Below are 19,695 nucleotides of genomic sequence, written 5' to 3'. Positions count from 1 at the left end.
CTGAGGGGCAACATTATCTACGGAGGATGGTGCATAGACGGAATGGACTACCAGAGGCACATGGGAGAAACAAGAGTAATTACAACATGGAAAAGACATTTGGGCAGGAACATGGAGAGGTACATTGAGGGGAGAAGGTTTGAAGAGAAAAGGGCTAAACGCAGACAATGAGATTCGTTCGGTATAGGAAACCTGGGCAGCATTGATGAGTTGGACCACATGTTCTGTTTCCGTGCTGTATGACTCTGTATCCAGTTAAAGAGGATTACAGTAACGAAATAAAGCATGTTATAGACACTGAAGCAATTTACAGCGATAGGGATGGTAATCTAGAATGCTGAACCTTTCAAATATGTGGAGGGAGTACAAGGAAGGGAGGAGGTTACAGGGACAGGAACTGTTATAAGAGTTACAAATTATTGAAGACACTGGTGCACAAGCCATGCCATAAACACAGTGTTACAGGGTACTGAGTCTTAGTGCAGTGTTGCAGAGAGAACACAGAAGAGAAATATCCCAGGCAGCATTCCCAGCGTCTTGTGGGAGGCCTGCTTTAACCTCTGTTGTACTGATGCTCAATAAGACAGCAGAGGCCTGAATTGATAGCTCTGAACCCCTGATGCTGTCTCACAACGTAAGTTAAAGTAGACGTGGTGATTGAGCATGGGGTGTGTCTGTGCAATGCTCCCCCTCCAGCACTGCATCTGTGTCATGTCTTGTTTGCTGATGTTTTGAGCCCTCTCATTGCTCCCTGCTCTGTGCACTGTGAGTGATCTTACCTCACTACAGGATTTATTGAAGGCTCCAGATCTCCCTTCCCTTTGTCTCTTTGGCTGACCAAACATCTTCAATGTGGTGACAGACGAGACACCAAGCAGTTGGGATGTCTATTTAACCAGGAACTTCCTGAATACCTACAGGAGACAGAGAAGTAGACAGAATAGGACATTAGAATGATGCAGTGAGGGTTACACAAGGAGAATGGCACTGAGTCCCACAGAGATCTGGAAAATCCCAAACTCCATCCATGCTCTGTGTTGCTGTGTCTTTCTGGAGTGTAGAATTCTGTTGACCCGGGATCTAGAGTAACTACAAGAGCAGGAGACACTGACAGAGGCAGCAATTCGACCCACACAGTGAGGGATACCACATGGAGAGATACTGAATGACATCACTAGAGTACTGGAAGGTGTCGGGATCACAGAATCATGGGTTTACCTTCATGATTCACTGGTTTCAGGGATGAGCAACCAGTGAGAAGGTGAATTGATGCCCTAGTGGTATTATTGCGAGAGCATGTATCCCAAACCACAGCTAATGTTCAGGGGAGACAGATTTGAATCTCACAATCAGAAATAGTGGAATTTCAAATCAATAATTTAAAAAATAGTAAGTAACAATCCATAAATAAGTACGAAACCATTGCTGATGTACAAAAAAACCAAACACTTATCCTTTAGATAAGGATAACTGCTCATCCTCAGGTGGTCTGCACGACATATCCACAGCAAAGTGTTTGCCTCTCAATTACCCTCTGAAATGGCCGAGCAAGTTACTCTGCTCAAGGGCAGCTAGAGCTGAGCAAGAAAGACTGGTCAGCCAGAGACATCCACATCTGGCTTAAAAAAATAATCCATTCGGATGGCCCCACTTGAACTGTGCTGGGAGCAGTTTCCTGGCCAATCATGTCGGTAGGTTTATGGACAGGGATTTCAACTGACAGCGAGGATGCAGGGACAGGGTTCAGGTGAAAGGAGCTTTCCAAATCCAAAAAGAAAAGGTGAAACATCGGAACAGCATGGGGAAGTTGGTGAAGGCAAGCCGAAAGGTACAGGATGGGGCAGCGATTAACTGAAACTGGACATCAGTGAATCGGTTTGTGACAGGAAATTATGGGAAAGAGGAAATTATGGCTTTTTTTTGGATTGTACGAAGTCTCATCAATAAGGTAGATGGAGTTGTGATGCGGTGATAAGAAGAGATTTAGACACCAGGGAGACATGGTTACAGGGCGAACAAAAGGTGGAACAGAAATATTCAATGAATCACAACCTTGTGGAAACTCAGGCAAAATGGGTAACGCTAACAATAATGGGTAAGAAAGGCATTACACAGAAAGCATTTGGCCTCAGATCATGAAGTAGAGTCAGTCTGAATGTAAATTCTGGCTACTACTTGCCAAGGACACAAGCAGCAGAACCGTTTTTAGCCACTGAACAGTATTTCATTGCTCATCACTGCATTGAACAGGAACTCATTGGAATTTTTAACTCAGGCATTGTGATAATTTTGGGAAACTGCAATTTTCGCATAATCTGGGACAGTCAGACAGACAACTGTAATATTGGAAGAGGAGTTCCATGAATTTCTTTTCAGTGTTTCTTTGAATAACACTTTGGGCAACTGGCGAGGGACGTAACTATCTCAGAGCGACTGTTGTGCGATGAAACTTAGTGAATGGGTCATATCACCTTAAGAGATCCTCTAGGAAATTGTGATAAGTGCAGTTTTAAGAAATATAATGTAGTAAAGAGACTCATAGAAAGGACAAGTTACAACTAGAAATGAAAATAGCCAATTACTTGAGTTTGAGCAGAGAAGTGACCAAGGTAAACAGGCTCAACAGACTGAAACATGTGTTTGTAAATGAACAGTGGAAAACATTTGTTCTTTCCTAAAGCAGGTAAGTGAGACAGATGAGTTCTTCCCACTGATCAACAATGTTTTAATGGTGGCCCCACCAATGTCTTTTACAGCCACAACATGACATCCCAACTCTTACTCTCAATGCTCTGCCCAATGAGGGTAACCATCCCAAACGCCTGCTTCACAAGCCTGTCTACCTGTGACACTATTTTCAAAGAACTATGTACCTGTATCCCTGGGTTTCTGATTGACCACACCACCCGGGGCCCGAGCATTAACTGTACAAGTCCCACCCTGGTTTGTTTCACCAAAATGGAACACTTCACATTTATCTAATTAAACTTCATCTGCTATTCTTCAGACACTATCCCAGCAGTACTGTTCACCCTGTAGAATCACAGATAACCTTCTTCACTGTCCACTTTACCACCAATTTCAGTATAACTCAAAATAAAATCTTACTTTCCAGGATACCAATATTCCCATCCAAACCATTAGTCCAAATGACAAACAACAGGGCACCGCTGGTCACATGCATCCAGTCAGAAAAACAACATGTCTCATATCACCCTCTGTCTCCTACCATCAAGCCCAGTTTTGTATCCAGTTCCCTCACTCCTCCTAAATGCCATATCCTTTTACATTGATCTGAGCTCATTGCCCATTTTACCATATGGGACAAAGAACACAGGACAGTGCAGCACCAGACCCTTCGGCCATGATGCCATGCCAAGATTTTAGCCGAACGCAAGATCAAACTAACCTACACACCTTTCATTTTATTATCCACGTGCCTATCCAGAAATATATTAAATGTCCCTAGTGCATCTAACTTTACTGCTACTAGCTGTGCATTCCACTCGCCCACCACTCTGTATGTAACGAACCTACCTCTGAAATCTCCCCTTAACCACTCGCTAATCACCTTAAAATTACACCCCCTTGTAATAGCTATTTATGTCAGGGTAAAAAATGTCTCTCACTATTCACTCTTTCTGTGCCTCTCACCATCTTGATCACCTCTGCCAAGTCACCCCTCACACGTCTTCACTCCAATGAGAAAGGCCTTAGCTCTCTCAACCTTTCTTCATAAGACATGCTCTCCAGACCAGGCAGCATCCTGGTAAATCTCCTCTTTACACTCTCTAAAGCTTCCACATCGTTCCTGTAATGAAGAGACCAGAACTGAACACAATATTACAATGGAGTCCAGCCAGGGCTCTATAGAGCTACAGCATAACCTCGCGGCTTTAAAACTCGATCCCCCAGCTAATGAAATCCAACATAATATATTCCTTCTTAATAAGCCTATCATCTTGGGTGGCAAACTTTGAGGGATCTCTGGACCTGTTACCCAAGATCCCTCTGTTCCTCCACAGTGCCAAAGATCCTGCCTTTAACATTGCATTCTGCATTCAAATTCAATCTTTCAAAATGAATGACTTCACACTTTTCCAGATTGACTTCCATCTGCCACTTGTCAGCCCAGCTCTGCATCCTGTCATTTCCCCATTGCAACCTACAACAGTCCTCCACACTATTCACCACTCCACCAACGCCTGTGTCATTGGCAAACTTACTAACCCACTCTTCCACTCACACATCCAAGTCATTCATAAACTCACAAAGAGCAGAGGTCCTGGAACCTCTCCCTGCAGAAAAACACTGGTCACTGAGCTCCAGGATGAATGCTTTTCATCTGTCATCACCCTCTGTCTTCTGGGGGTCATTAATTCCATATCCAGATACACAGGTTTCCCGGCAACCCATGTCTCTGTACTTTCTGAATTGAGCCTAAAAGGTGTTTTGTCACATTCTCAAAAGATTCAATAAGGTTTATAAGGCATGATCAGCCCTTACAAAGCCATGCTGACTATCTGTAATCAAACTATGGTTTGCCAAGGAATCATAAAACCTGTCTCGGAGTCCTGTCCAATAATCTGCACACCACAGACTTAAGACTGACAGGTCTGTAATTCCCAGGATTATCCCTATTCCATTTCCTGAACAAGGGAATAATATTTGCAACTCTCCAATCGTCTGGTCCGACTCCAGTGAACAGTGAGGGTGTAAAGTTCATCGCCAAAGTGCAACAATCTCTTCCCTCGCTTCGTGCAGTAACTTTGGGCATATCCCATCTGGTTCAGCGGACTTATCTATCTTTATCTTTTACAACATTCTCAGCATATCCTCATTCTTAACAGCAACCTGTTCATGTATATCAGCCTGTTTCAGGCTGTTCTCACAAATGTCCCTCTCAGCAGTGAATACTGCGGCATAGGATTCATTAAGGTCCTTCCCTACCTCCTCCGACTTCAGGCACTAGTTCCCTCCATTATCCCTGACAGGCCCTACTCTCACTCTGGCCATCCTCTTGTTCCTCACTTAAGTGGACACTGCCTTACGGTTTTCCTTAATCCTTCCCAACAATGCTTTTTCATGTCCCCTTCTAACTGTCCTAAGTCCACTCCTAAGTTCCTTCCTGGTACTTTCAGAGAATCCCTACAGTGTGGAAACAGGCCACTTGGCCCAACGCCTCCATATCAACCCTGCAAACAGTATCCCACCTAGACTCATTCCCCCATCCTATTACTCTCCAATTGCCCAGACAAATGCACCACACCTACACATCCGTGAACACTTTGGGTAATTTATCTTGGCTGAGTCACCTGACATGCACATCCTTGGGATGTGGGGAGAAACCGGAGCACCTGGAGGGAACCCACGCAGACATGGGGAGAATGTGCAAACTCCACACAGACAGTCGCCTGAGTCAGGAATCAAAATGGAGTCCGTGGTGCTATGAGGTAGCAGTGCTCACCATTGGGCCATCGTGCTGCTCCATGTTACCCTCTAAAAAGCTTTCTGACCCTTGTTTCCTCAACCTTAAATAAGCTGCCTTCTTCCTCTTGACTAGCTGTTCGAAATCCCTTGTGGGTCTCTGCTCACAAAACTCCTTTAGATTAGGATTTTTAGATATTTATTATTACACAGCATTTGATCTACAATAGACAATTTTGTTGATGGCTCCTTGATATGATGTCATGGAAAACCATCTCGTATACAATCCAGGATTCCATCTATTTCAGCCCTGATACTCATTAGTTATCCAGTCGGGATGGAGAGCACCGTCACACACAGTAACTGTACTGCCCTTGCTACAAGTATATTCAGTGTCCTGATCGTAACCATATTGACATTACCATCACTTTCTGGTGCCCATAAAATAATTGCTGCTAACGGTTGCTGCTGCTTGCTCCACTCAAATAGACTCCAACATTTGATCTTCAGATCCATATGACTGTCTCATTAATGCATTAACCCCATCCTTTCTTCACAACTTGTTGCCTTTTTGCATAGATCCCAATAACCCTTCAATATTCCCTTCCCTGTGATGGTCATTCTGCAGCTACATCTCCGGAATGACGGTTCCATCATATCAATTCACTCTCATTCCATCTGCCTTATGGCGAATACAGGGAGTCATTCCTCAGTAGTGGGGGTTTGAACAGATGGATAGAGGTTACAAAGACAGGGAGGCTTACAGGGACACAAGGATGTTAGAGTTAAACTGAGTTACATCTGATCAAGAATGTCAGCGAGACAAAGGGGTTTGGGGATTGGAAGAATTTACAGAGATAGAGGGAGCTGGATTAAATTCTGGAGATATGGATAGGGATGAGTGTAGGGTGAGGCAGGTAGACTGATAGGGACAGACAGGGGGTGTTTCCAAGAGTCCTAAGAGAGATATGGAAGGTTGTAGTGACGGAAGACGTTTACAGATATTCGAAGACTTCTAGGTTCTGAAGGCTCATAGATAGGAAGGCAATGGAGAATGCAAGGTTACTGGGTTAGAGACAGTTACACAGATGGGGAGGGTTGCTCAAACTGAACGAGTTCCCTGTGGTTAGCAGGGTTGGGGGAGACCCAGGGTGAAATTTAAATAGATTAATTTCTAATAATTGGAGAAGAATAAGCAGATTATAGGTAGGTTTTGAGACTAGATAAGCTGGCATTGAAAGTGAGTCTTATCGGAAATGGATAGTCATAAAGATTGGAGAAACTGCTAAAATTGGGAAATCGCCAGGAACTTCAAGAGATAACCCAACAAGGGAAGATTAAATGGGCTCCAGAGATTGAGGGTTTTGACAGGACTGGAAGAGGTAATACAAAGAGAGATGGATTTAGGGGTAGCAGGTATTTACGGAGATAGTGAGGGGTTGGAGCAGTTTACATAGACATGCTAGTTTTTAGGCAGTACTAAAATACACAGGCTTTAGTTAATGCAAGAACGGGAAGCTTAATGGGACTGGAAGACCGAAGAAAGTTACGGACAGTAATGGTGGCTGCAAATGTTAACAGATTACAGAGAGACTTGCAGACTAAAGAGAGTGTGGGCATCAGATTCTGACAGACATTGCAGGAACTGGAGTAGCCTTGGCAAATGGGCAGTTTGCAGTTATAGAAGGTGCTGAAGGGACTGAAAGCAGGAAAAGGTGTGGGGAGGGTTGTGGAGGCAGCTTGTGGTTTGAGATACGGATGGCTGCAGAGACTGCAGGGGATCATACAGACAAGGAGTGTTCGAAGAGCAGGAGAAAGTAGCAGAAATAGAGTAAGTGCAGAGACTGAAGAAGTTTCAGCAATCAGGAGGTTTCAAGGTGTAGGATAATGTTACAAAAACAGGGGCAGTTGTAGGGATTGTAGGACCATACAAATATAGGGAGAGCTTTCGACACTGCAGGATATATTACTGACATGGGATGAGTTTCACAACTAAAGGGAATTAAAAGAACAGGAGGCTTTGAGGTTATTGAAGCAGCTTTGACTGCTCCAGGGAGAAATGTGGAGGCTGGAGGAGACAAAGTTAGAGACGGTTTTAAGAATAAGGAGGACTTTTCAGAAAAATGGAGGGATATTGGGATGGGACATGGTGAGAGTCACAGTGAGAATTACGGAAGCTCATAAAGGTAACGGAAATAAATAGTGTTGTCACATGGGGAGGACATTAAAGGTATAAAGATATGTAGTGACTGAAGAAGATTACATGCACAGGGAGGAGAGTACGGACCAGCAGAGTTTACAGAGATTGAGTGCACTTTAGAGAGGAAGAGTTTATCGTCATCATTAGATTATACAGACTAGGTTCCATGATAGGGACGGTTGAACTGGAAGGTTTCTACAGACATGGAGGATGTTATCAGATGGAGGGGGTTCCTAAAGTCAGGAGTTCCTTGGGAGATTAGACTGATAGTGAGATTCTCAGGTAGGAGCCTGACATAGTTACAAAGACAGGGAGGTATTTAGATCTGGAAGGGATTACACAGATCGGGACAGCTCAATGGAGTGAATAATTTTTCACAGACAAAGAAGGCTTGGAGGAGCTGGAGACGTTTACTCTGCTAGGGAAGGATGGAGAGGTTAAAGGCAAATACATTGACATGGAGGGTAGTATTGGTAGGAGGGGCTTACAGGGATAGACAGGACTGTCGGGGTTTACCGGGATGAAGGAATTTAGTTTCTACTGGAGACGTATAGGGATTAGGGTGTTAGGGAATGGAGAACCTGACAGAGGCAGAGAGCATTGTGGGGACTAGAGGAGATTCCAAACAGAGGAAAGATGATTGGGAATGGAGGACATTACAGAGATCACTAATACAGCATGGGCCAGGATTGATACCTGGGACCACCTGGGTTCTCTCAGTGAGGACCACACAGCAGAGGGGAAAGAAATACCCTCACAAGATGGTGGGATTGAAGCCTCGAATGTAGCTGTTCCTTGCCCAGCAGTGTCCTATATCTCTCAGCCATATTTCTGCTATGGCTGGAATATCCCAGTATCCAGAGCCAATCCATGCTCTGAGCTCGTCTGCTTCCCCAGTCAGGCTTCGTGCGTTGCCAGTCAGCCCACCTTCACCCCCCAACCCCCCACCAAGGAATACTGGTGCTCCTCTGCTTCAAGTCCAACTCGCCCCCCACCCCCCTGTATTTTACAGGTCACCTCTAACCCAGAAGAGATCCCAATGCTCAAAGAACTGAATACCCTGTGCCCCCTACACCAGCTCCTCGGCCACACATCCATCCGGAATATCTTTCTATGTCTATCCTCACTGGCACGTGGCACTGGGAGTAATCTGGAGCTCACTACCCTTGAGGTGCTGCTTTTTAACTTCTGACCTAATGCCCGATACGCATTTCACAGGGCCCCATCTCTTTGTCTACCTCTGTCATGTGAACTGATGTGCATAATAACCTCCGGCTGTTCACCCTCCAGAATGTTCAGTAACAGCTCAGAGTCATCTTGGACCCGGGTACCCGGAAGGCAGCACACTCTCCTGGTGTCCCATCTGCAGCCACACAGTCTCCTGTCTGTCCCCCTCACAACTGACTCTCCTATAATGAGAGAGAATGTGGCAAACAGAGACTGGCATGAACTTCCTGCAGTCAGGGCTATATTTGGAAAGTGGAGTATTTTAAAGTGATACAGTAAGGATTCATGGCCAGTGTGTTAATAAACTGGGAATGACAAAGGTAGAAAGTCCAGTGAATACTGATCAAGTGATATCGTGAGTTTGAACGAGGAGATGCAGTTCAATAAACACAGGTGAAACTATTCACAAGAACAGAGAGCGCAAGGGGTCTTTAAAAATAAGGGGTAAGCAATGGCCATGAAATATCCTTGGCAGACACTATTAAGGAAAAGCTACAAGATATTTTGTGACTATAGTCAGAGTCAGAGGTTTCCCAGTAAAGACTGCAGCCTGTTGGAATCCAAGGGGACAATCTGTGTATGGAGCCAGAAGAAGTAGGTGAGGTCTTCAATTGATAATTCACATCTGTAATCACACAGGAGAAAGGCATTGTATCCGGGGATTTCCGTTGAGATGGTGAGGTTCGAGAATATGTTAAGATCAATATGGAGGAGGTATTAAATGTTTTCACAAGCAAAAAGGTGGAGAAATCCCAAAAGCCCAATGAAATGTATCCCAGACTGTTATGGGAGGGAAGGAAGGGTATTGTTGGGGCCCTGCTGGATATATCTAATACTTTGCTAACCACAGGTGAAGTGCCGAATGACTGGAGGATAGCTAATGCGGTTCCTTTGTTCAAGAAGGGCAGCAGGGATAGGCCAGGTAATTACAGAGCAGATAGTCTGACAGCAGGGGGAGGGAAATTATTGGAAACAATTCTGAGGGACTGAATGACTCAATAATTGGAAAGGCAGGAAACAATTAGGGATAGTTAGCACGGTTTTGGAAGATCCTGTCTGATGAATTCAGCTGAGTTTTCTTTGAAATCACGAATAAAAGTATTGATGATGGCAGTGCAGATGATGTGGAATCCTTGGGGTTCATATGGCCTTTGGCAAGGTCCCACATGGAAGGCTGGTCCAACAGACCAATGCGATTCAAGGCAAGTTGGCATATTGGATCCACAATTTTTGGTTTTGTGTTTGAAATTCTTTCACCAGTGGGTGTATCACAGGGAACTGTGCAGGAAGCATTGCTGTTTATTGTGTACATTAATACCTTGGATGTGAAGGCAGAAGGTATAATTATTATGTTTACAGATGACATGATAGCTAAGTGTGTTGTCCACAGTGAAGGGGGTGGTCTCAGTATACAGTCTGAAGGTTGAGGCTGGGACAGAATTTCAAGACAGTCATTTAAATCGACAAGGCAGGCAAGAGCACAGCAGGCAATGAGGGAAAATTGATCAATTAAACTACTTCATTTCAACATAACAGGCCCAACAGGTAAAGCAGATGAACGTGGTACTTGGACATGGGGCTAGAACACCATAGGTATGACAGAAACACAGCTGAAGGAGGGACAGTACTGACAGCTCAATGTTCCACGGCACAGATTCTACAGGATGGAGAGAACAGTTGGTGAGAGAGGAGGGGGAGTGGAGTTTTTGATCAGTGAAACATCACTGCAGCACTTAGAGAGGATATTCCTGGGAATCACCCAGTGATGCTGTAATGGTGGAAATGAGAAATGAGAATTGGTCATCACTTCGATATGACTGCACTACAGGCCCAATACAGTCATCGGGAAAAGGAGCAGCAAATATGTCGGGAGATCTCAGATACCTGTAAGAATGATAGGGTTGTAATGGTCGGGAATTTTAACTTTCCAAACTTAGACTGGGACTGCCAGAGTGTTCAGAGCTTGGATGCGAGGGATTTGTTAGGCATGTTGAAGAAAACTGTCCCAGTCAGAATGTAAATGGTCGGACTGCAGGAAGGGGTAAAACCTGACCTCCCCTTGGGAAACAAGGTAGGGAGAGGGACTGAGGTGTTCGTGGGAAAACTCTTTGGCAAAGTCACCACAATTCTATTAGTTTGAAAATAGCTATGGAAAAGAACATGGCTGGTCCTCAAGGTAATGATCGAAACTGGCCTTGCCTGAATCCAGAAGGGGTGACTCAAGAGCTTTTAATAATTGATTGTGGAGGCTATTTGCAGGTAAAGGGACGTCAGGTAGGTGGGAAGCTTTCAAAAGAGTGATAAAATGAATGTTCAGGGCCAGCATATTCCTGTTAGTGTGAAGGATAATGCTGAGTTGAAACTTTATTGCTGGAACAGCACAGCAGGTCAGGCAGCATCCAGGGAACAGGAGATTCGACGTTTCGGGCACAGGCCCTGCCCGAAACGTCGAATCTCCTGTTCCCTGGATGCTGCCTGACCTGCTGTGCTGTTCCAGCAATAAAGTTTCAACTTTGATCTCCAGCATCTGCAGACCTCACTTTCTCCTCAAGGATAATGCTGACACAAGTAGGAAAAACTGGATGACTGGGGGTATTGAGGTTCTGGTCAACAAAAAGGAGACACATGTCACATATAGCCAGGTGGATTAAGGGAATCTCTTGAGGAACATTGTGGGTGGAGTAATACACTTAAGAGGGAAATCAGGAGGGCACAAAGGGGACCACAGAAAGCTCTGGCAGACCAGGCTGAGGGAAATGCATGTATATTAACAACAGAAGATTAAATACGGACGAAATATGGTGCCTTAAAGATCAATGCGGCCATCGAAGTGTGGAACCAGAGGAGATGGCTGAGATCATAAACGAAAATTTCACGTTTGAACTTACTGTGGAGAAAGACTGGGTAACTCAGGGAAATAAACAATGATGTCTTCAAAAGACTCCACGTAACAGAACAGGAGGTACTGGAAGTTTTAAAATACATAAAAGGGAGACAAATCCCTGGGAACTAATCAAGTATATCCCTGGATATTGTGGGAAGCTAAGGAAGAAATTGTGGGGTCCTGTAAAGAGATTTTTCTATTACTGACAGCCACGGGTGATGAGATGGAAGCCTGGAGGGAGGCTAATGTTGTGCCAGTATTTCGGAATGACTGCGAGGGAAAGCCAGGGACATCAACACCAATTAGCTTGATGTCAGTGATGCATATGTTGTTGGAAGAGATTCTCCGGGACAGAAGTAACATGTATTTACAAAGGCAAGGATTGATTAGGGATAGACAGAACAGCTTTGGAACACTGTGTAGAATTCTGATCATCCTGATTTAGGAAGTATTTCCTGAAACTGTGAATGGAGCAGAGATTGACAAAGATGTTACTGATACTGGAGGGTTTGACAGAATCGGAGAGGCTGGATAACCTGGAAAGCAACATGGGGGGGGGGGGGGGGTGCGGGGATGAGGTAGCTTTGGCAGACAAGGTTAAGGAGAATGCAAAAAATGTTCGACAGCACACAAGTACAAAAAAGTAACTGGAGAGATAACAGGTCCCCTCAAAGATCAGTGAGGCAATCCAAGTGTGGAAACACAGGAGATGGGCGAGATCCTAAATGAGCATTTCACGTTAGGATGCATTATGGACAAAGACTAGCGCACAAAATGAAAAAAACAGTGATGGCTTGTAAGGAGCCCCCATTACAGAAAAGGTGGTGCTGGAGGTCTTAAAACACAAAGGTAGAGAAAGACCCAGGTCCTGAACAAGTGTATCCCAGAACATTGTGGCAAAGTAGTGACGGGGACACGAACAGAGATATTTGCATCATCGTCCTTCGTATTAACATTGGGTGTACGTGGCTGTGGGGGTGACCTTATAAAGGTTTATAAAACCATGAGGGGTACACATAAGATGATTTACCGACGTCTTTACCCCAGGGCAGGGGTGTCCATAATTGGAGGGGATTGATGTGCAGGAGGAAGAGGTGTTAGCAATTCTGGAAAGTGTGAAAATAGGTAAGTCCCTGTGCCGGATGGGATTTGTCCTCGGATTTTCTGGGAAGCCAGGAAGGAGATTTCCTAGCCTTTGGCTTTGCCCTTTATGCCGTCATTGTCTACAGAGATAGTGCCAGAAGACTGGAGGACAGCAAGTGGTGTCTCCCTATCCAAGAAGTGAAGTAGAGAAAACCCTGGTAGTTAAAGAGCTGTGAGCCTTACTTCAATTCTGGGTAAAGCGTTGGAAAGGCTTGTCAGGGATAGGATTTATAATCATCTGGAGATGAATAACTTGATTAAGGATAGTCAACACGGTTTTGTGAAGGGTAGGCCGTGCCTCGCAAACCTTATTGAGTTCTTTAAGAAGGTGAATGAGGATAAAGCAGTTGATGTATATGGATTACAGTAAGGCATGTGTTAGGGTTCCCCACGGTCGGCTATTGCATACAATACGGAGGCATGGGATTGAGTATGATTTAGTAGTTTGGAAATTAGCTCGCTGAAAGAAGACAGAGTAGTGTGTCATGGGAAATACTCATCCTGGAGTTCAGTTGCTAGCTGGTTACGCCAGAATCTGTTTTGGGTCTAATTTTGCTTGTCATTTATATAAATGACCTGGATGAGGACATTGAATGATGGGTGAGTAAATTTGCGGATGACACTAAGGTCGGTAAAGTTGTAGATCGTGACGAAGGATGCTGTCAGTTACAGAGAGTCATAGATAAGCTGCAGAGCTGGACTGAAAGTTCACAAAAGGAGTTGAATGTGGAAAAGTGTGACGCCATTCATTTTGGAAGGAGTAACAGGAACACAGACTACTGGGGTACTGGTAAGATTCTTCGTAGTGTAGATGAACAGAGAGATCTCTGTGTACGTGCACATAAATCGTTGAAAGTTGCCAACCAGCTGAATAGGGTTGTTAAGAAGGCATTCAGTCAGCTTTTATTGGTAGAGGGATTGAGTTTTGGAACGATGAGATCATGCTGCAGTTGGACAAAACACTGATGCTGCCACATTTGGAGTGTTGTGAACAGTTTAGGTCACCACATTACAGGAAGGATGTGTGAGCTTTGCAAAGGGTTCAGAGAAGATTTACGAGGATGTCATCTGGTACGGACGGAGTGTCTTATGAGGAAGGCTGAAGAAATTGAAGCTGTTTTCGTTCAAGAGAAGACTTTTTAGGCCTACTAACTGAAACAAATAAGATAATCTGAGGGTTAGATTGGTTGAAAAATGAGAACATTTCCCCCGGATGGCGATGCCTAACACGAGGGAATAGAGCATTAAATTGATGGGTGATAGGACAGATGCCAGAGGTAGTTTCTTTACTCAGCGTAGTAGGGGCGTGAAATGCATTGCCTGCAACAGCAGCGGACTCGCCAACTTTAAGGTCATTTAAATAGTCATTGGACAAAATTGGAATAATGTTGGTTAGATGAGCTTCAGATTATTTCCACATGTTGGCGCATCATCGAGGGCCGAAGGGCCTTACTGTACTGTCATGTTCTGGACGGCATAAATATGAGTTGAGAGAGGAAACACATGAAAGGGATTGGAGGAGAATATATTTCACACAGAGGATGATGCAGGTATGGAATGAGCTTCCAGGAGAAATGGTAGAAAAAAGCACAATGACAACATGTAAAAGACTTTTGGGAAGATACATGGAGAGGAGAAGGTTTGAAGGGATATGGGTCAAATGCAGCAAAACGTGACTCGTTCAGGGACTCCGATCAGCATGGACCAGTTGGATTGAAGGAACCGTTTCCGTGCTGCATGACTCTGTCTCCAGTTATTGGAGGAGGAGACTACTGAGATAAGGCATGTTGTAGACACTGAAGGCAAGTTACAGACATAGGGATGGCAGTCTGGAAAGCAGTAAATTTCAAATATGTGGAGGGACTATAAGGAAGGGAGGAAGTTACAGAGATAAGACTTATTATAGAAATTAAAAATTATTGAAGAAACTGGTCTACAAGACATGCCATAGATACAGTGTTACAGAGTAGCAAGCCTTAATATTGGGTAGTAAGTCTGTACTCTGCACCCGCTCCAGCAATATATCTATGTCGTGTCCTGTTGGCCGGTGTTTGGAGCCCTCTCATTGCTGTCTGCTCTGTGCACTGTGAGTGATCTTACTTCACTGCAATATTTACTGAAGGTTCCAGATCACCCAGCCCTTTGTCTCTCTGGCTTACCAACCATCTTCGATGTGGTGATGGACAAGACATCTAGCAGCTGGGAAAACTGTTGATTAAGGACATTCCTGAGTACCGACAGGAGACAGAGAAATAGACAGGATGGGAAATTAGAGTGATACAGTGAGTTTTATAAATGGAGAATGGTCCTGGGTATCACAGAGATGTGAAAAATCCCAGTCTCCATCCCTGTTCCTTGCTGCCTCGGCTCTCCGGGGTGGAGAATTCTGTTAGATCGGAATCTGGAGTGAGTGAGTGAGTGCGTGTGTGTGAGAGAGAGAGAGAGAGAGAGAGACAGAGAGAGAGTGTGTGAGGGAGAGAGAGACTGACAGAGGCAGTGAGGGATATCACATGGAGAGATACTGAGTGATATCACCAGAGTGCTGGAAGATGTCAGGGTCACACAATTGTGTCAGAAGAATGGGTTTAACTTCATCATGCACTGTTATAGCTGGTCATGGCTGAGCAACCAGTGATCAGGCGAAGTGATGACCTCGTGGTATTATTGCTAGAGCATGTATCCAGCACCTCAGCTAACATTCAGCGGAGGCAGGTTTGAATCCCACCTTCTGAAATTGTGGAATTTGAAATCAGTAATTTAAAAATTAGTAACTAACATTTCATAAATACGTATGAAACCATTGCTGATGTACAAAAAACACAACCACTTGTCCTTTAGAGAAGGACATCTGCCCATCCTCACGTGGTCTGCACGATATCCCCACAGCAAAGTGTTTGCCTGTCAATTACCCTCTGAAATGGACGAGCAAGCTACTCAGCTCAAGGGCAGCTAGGGCTCGTCAAGAAAGGCTGGTCAGCCAGAGACACCAACATCTCACACCACGTTTTAAAAAAAAATCCATTAGGATGGTCCCAATGGAACAGTGCTGGGACCAGTGTCCTGGCCAATCATGTCGGTATGTTTATGGACAGGGCTTTAAACTGACAGAGAGGTTGCAGGGACAGCATTCAGATGAAAGGAGCTTTCCAAATCCAAAGGGAAAAGGTGAAGCATCGGAACAGCATGGGGATGTGGCTGAAGGCAATCAGAAAGGTACAGGATGGGACAAAGTTTAACTAAAACTGTACATCAGTGAATTGGTTTGTGACAGGGAATTGTGGGAAAGAGTTAATTATGCGTTTTTAAAGAATGGACAAAGTTTCTACCTTTTTGTCATTTATGCATGTATAAAATCCCTTTGGATTCTCCTTCACCCTAATTGCCAAAGCTATCCCCTTTCCGCTTTTCGCTCTTATGTATACTCTTACTGCCTTTATACTCTTCTAAGGATTCACTGGATTTCTCCTATAGGTACGTGACATATGTTTCCTTCTTTTTATTAACCAAAATATCAATTTCCCTAGTCATCCAACATTCCCTGGACCAGTAAGCCTTTTAAGCCTTTCCTTCACCCTAACAGGAATACTGTATACTGTCTCTGGACTCTCGTTATCTAACTTTTGAAGGCTTCCCATTTTGCAATGATAAAGGTTTCATTCTCTCAACATCAAAACTCTCTAATTCCTGCATCTTTTGAAACTGCCGCTGAAATATAATGAAAAAAAAATCCAATCGAAGGCTTTGTTGAGATGAGCTCTGGCCAGTCATGCAGATGTGGAGGGCACATGAGCAGCACCAGGTCAGTGTTAGGCACACAGACAGAAAGGATCATAAGATTCCCATCTGAACTCACATCTCCCAACTTGGGAACCTGAAGCTGTGTTCAGCCATTCTGATAAACATCTCCAACATTAGGTCATCAAGATTGGACAGTGGTCCAATCAAAAATACAATCCATCATTCAAACTGGAACATCCTTCAGTTTCCACAACCCATTTTAACTTGGTCCCATCCTGCAGCTTCTGTAAATCCTGCTAACTCTAACCTCCTGCAGGATCCATGTCCCTTCCTAAATTTGTACCACCCTCCAGTTCGGCAGCCCCTCCTACCCCCATAACAGGACCCAGACTCTACAACTCTTCCCTCCTCTGCAATGTTCCCCAGAAGGGCACTGGAGGATGGTGGAAGTTACGTAGACAGGGAGGGATATCAGGACAGGAGGGTAATGCAGATATTAGGAATATTGCAGTGGCAAAATGAGGCTTCAGGGATTTAGAGTGTTGATACTAATAAAGGAGTTTACAGAGCTAAGGAGGATTGTAGGGACGTGAAGAGATTTCACAGTTTACGAGTGTAACAGGGGCTGGAGAAAGTTACCAAGATTGGGAGGGTTTAAGATTGGAAGGATTTCACAGAAAACCTTGCCAAGGTTAAAAGCAGGATTCTTGGTAAGGGTGGAAGAACAGCGGGATGTTGGGATTCAATCCATAGATCCCTCGAAGTTGTCAACCAAGTTGATAGGGGAGTTGAGAAGGTGTATGGTGTGCTGGCATTCATGGGGGCGGGGGGGGGGGGGGGGTTTGGATTGAGTTTAAGAGCCATAAAGTTATGCTGCAGCTGTATAGACCGCTGCTTAGAACACACTTGATATATCATGTTCAGTTCTGGTTCTCTTATTATCAGAAAGATATGGAAGCTTCAGAGAAGGTGCAGAGGAGATTTATCAGGATGCTGCCTGGACTGGAGGGCAGGCCTTATGAAGAAAGGCTGAGGGAGCTAGGGATTTTCTCATTGAGAATGAAAAGTCACTTGATAGAGGTGCACGAGGCGATGCGAGTCTGAGATAGAGTGAATAACTGGAGAATTATCCCACTGTGAAGATGGTTCTCAGAAGAGGGCATAATTTAAAGGTGATTGGAGAACGTTTCATGGGGGTTGTCAGAGGTAGGTTCTTTACACAGAGAGTGGTGGGTGCGTGGAATGTACTGCCAATGGTGGTAGTAAAGTCAGTTACATTAGGGATAGTTAGGCATATGGATGATAGTAAAATGTAAGGTCTGTAGATTGTAGTTTGATCACAGAGTAGGATAAAAGGTAGGCACATCTTTGAGGGCCAAAGGGCCTGTCATGTGCTCTACTGTTCAATGTTCTGAGTTCTATATAGGAAGGACTACAATGGCATGCAGATGTTTCAGAAAGCTGAAGAGGATGAGATCTGGAGGAACAGACACAAATAGGACGGGTTGCTCGGAATGGCAGAGGTAACAGAGACAGCAAGAGTCTGATCAGGAGCAGATGGCGCAGGCTCCGAGGGTTCTGGGGATTTGACTTGGTTTCACCAGAAATGAGGAATGTAGAGTCACAGGAGGTTACAGAAATGTGGAGAGCTGTCGGGCCTACAGGTGTTCATGGAGATGGGGAGGTTGGGAGCGAAGGAACAGTTTACAGGCATAAGGATGTCGGGAGGATGGAGTGGTTTACACAGGCAAGCAGTGCTTTAGGAGCAGATCACAGAGATAAAGTGGGCTGCACAAATTGAAAGAACAGACATTTGCAGAGTAGTCAGACCGAAAATGTTTATAGATATAGGAAGGCTAAGGTTCTGGAATTTATTTGGATATGGAGGGTGTGGAGTCTGACAGATTTTCTGAGAGATAAGGACAGCAATTTTGGTTGGAGACAGTTTTACAGAAAAAAAAGGACCATTAGTAAGCTGCTCAGTTTGGTCAAAAGAAGGGTTGTATGGGAGGGTGACATTTACATAGATTGGGATGTCACAGCTGGAGAAGGTTATGGAGATGGGTGGATGGATGGAGAGACTGGAGGAGCTTACATTGACAGGGTGTGTGCTAGAAACAGGAGGATGTTACACAGACGGTGGGTCTTGTAGGAACTGGATCGGGAGAACCACAGACATTGGAGTGAGTTCTACCGATCGGCAGTGCGGCAGGGAACTGAGAGGATTGTGCGGTCTCCAAAGATTGATTGTGTCTCTCGGACTGGAAGAGGTTATGTAGATACAGAAACCTTAAAGCCAATGTATGTCATCTTCTTTTTACTGAGTAGAGCCTCAATATCCGCCATCAGCCAGGGATCCCTGAACCTGCCAGCTTTTCCCTTCACCCTAACAGGAACATACTGACCCTGGATTCTTGAGATCACACTTTTCAAAGCCTCCCATTTGCCAGTCGTTCCTTTTTCCTCAAACAGACTCACCCAATCGATGGTAATCATGATTTGGAGATGCCGGTGTTGGACTGGGGTGGGCAAAGTTAAAAGTCACATAACACCACATCCAGCAGGTTTGTTTGGAAGCGCTAGTTTTCGGAGCGTTGCTTCTTCATCGTTGGTTGTGGAACACAGTCATAAGGCACTGAACTTATAGCAACAGGATTTGTCGTGTCATAGAATGTCATATGAAACAAATTTCGATGAAGTCTTTCATATTTTGGAATGATCAATAGCGCTTCCGAATCTAGTTAGACAATAAACAGGTGTGTGATTTTTAGCTTCAACCAATCGACCACTGCTAGATCCTGCCTAATGGCCCCAAAACTGGCCCTGCTCCAGTTTCACACCTTAATCTGTGAACCTGTTCGATGTTTTTCCATAACTATGTAAATTGTCAGACAGTTATAGTCACTGGACTTAAAGTGCTCTCAGACTGAGACTTTAGTCACTTACCAGGCTTCGTTTTCTGAGGGGAGGTCCAGTGTTGCACCCGCCTGAGTAGAGTTAGGCAGTCTAAATCTTGATTTAGGAAATGTTCTTGGGCGCATGTGTCAAATTTCACTCCGTACGGGTCTTTTACTCT

The sequence above is a fragment of the Chiloscyllium plagiosum genome, unplaced genomic scaffold, assembly GCF_037043375.1.
Source record: "Chiloscyllium plagiosum isolate Xiang-an unplaced genomic scaffold, Cpla_swu_hap1 HiC_scaffold_45, whole genome shotgun sequence".
Taxonomy (NCBI): domain Eukaryota; kingdom Metazoa; phylum Chordata; class Chondrichthyes; order Orectolobiformes; family Hemiscylliidae; genus Chiloscyllium; species Chiloscyllium plagiosum.
Note: the sequence above shows the minus strand (reverse complement) of the source record.